A 1,268-nucleotide genomic window follows, 5' to 3' on the forward strand; every position below is an offset into this window, starting at 1 on the left:
ACACCATCCGGTTGTGTTGCCAGCGGTTTTCTATAGAGCTACTCCGTAATAATCATCATCAACAGCCTATCTACGTCCACTGCAGGGCAAAGGCCTCTCTTATTAATCTCCAATTATTCAATTATCGTGCCGGTATATAAATCAACATTGCATCCTTTGTTTAAGAGTTGGCTCCATTCTCCCATCTACAGTGTTTACAGCCACAGGAGAAAGCACAACCACAAGAACTGCTGCTTTAAACGTAACAGCCTAGGGATTACCTCTGGACATATATCTGGACGTTCAGGAACATACGTTCCTCCGGTTTACTGAGCGGCGATCCCACACATTCAACTCCATCAATAATAGATATTCGGACGTAAACCTCCTGTGCTCAGTTTGTTGATATGTCTAGGCCTGATGCCGATACAGCGCGCAATTTTACCGGCTTGTTACGCTAACCTCTTCTTCTAGCATGCAAGCAATAGCTGAGCTCTGACAGAACTACCTTAGTTCTTTATCGAGAGCCTCCTGTTGAAATTTAGACCGGAAGCCTTTCTATTCTAACAGACCTCGATTACTGTTTAACAAATGGTCAGTTGTTTGCAAACTGAAACTGAACATCATGCCGCTGGCAAGACCTGTGTCAGTTCTATGTCAACAAACCGTGCCTCTATAATACTTCAAAAAGCCAGAAAAGCGCACATGAGGTCATTGGCTGCCCACATTCGAAAGCAAGTGTGCGCCCAAAGGCAGGCGCACGCGAAACAAGACTGGACCGTAAGGAAGTTGGTTGCTCCAGTTTCATACGGCGCCCTCTCCGGCTGGAGTGGCAAGAATCCTGGCACATGTCCCGTCGATAGCTCAGTTGGTAGAGCGGTGGACTGTAGAGGCTTGCGCAACACAGACATCCATAGGTCGCTGGTTCGAATCCGGCTCGACGGACGTTTTTTTTTAATTTTTTATGCAGCATGCCGAATAATACTGTGTCCGCTACGACCCTGGGGCGCCATTGTGATGAGATTTGTAGTGCAGCATGCCACATATTTTTATAGCGTTCTACCATATAGCAGATAGCGTACGCTATATTAGCGCCGTCGGGTACAAGTAACCGACCACGCATGCGAGCATTTGTTCCGTGGACATTCCACCCGTTCCGGAACGAATGCGTATGCGCCCACCCGTTCACGCACCGGCGCCCCGCGCTGGGCCCGCAGACGGTGTGCAGTCAGATCCGGTACCCGCCGCCGCTGGCGTAGCTACTCACTACACAAAAATACTCTATTCTC

At 48.8% G+C, this 1,268-nt stretch overlaps 1 non-coding gene across 1 annotated transcript; it reads left to right on the forward strand.

The window, feature by feature from the left end:
- The first annotated feature begins 832 nt into the window (after nucleotides 1-832).
- Trnay-gua (transfer RNA tyrosine (anticodon GUA)) lies at nucleotides 833-924 on the forward strand. Its single transcript is given in 2 exon segments — nucleotides 833-869; nucleotides 889-924. It is a non-coding gene; the product is annotated as a tRNA-Tyr (tRNA).
- Nucleotides 925-1,268: the final 344 nt, after the last annotated feature.

Source organism: Haemaphysalis longicornis, unplaced genomic scaffold (genome assembly GCF_048455015.1).
Source record: "Haemaphysalis longicornis isolate Haplotype H1 unplaced genomic scaffold, Haemaphysalis longicornis Haplotype H1 scaffold_4, whole genome shotgun sequence".
NCBI lineage: Eukaryota > Metazoa > Arthropoda > Arachnida > Ixodida > Ixodidae > Haemaphysalis > Haemaphysalis longicornis.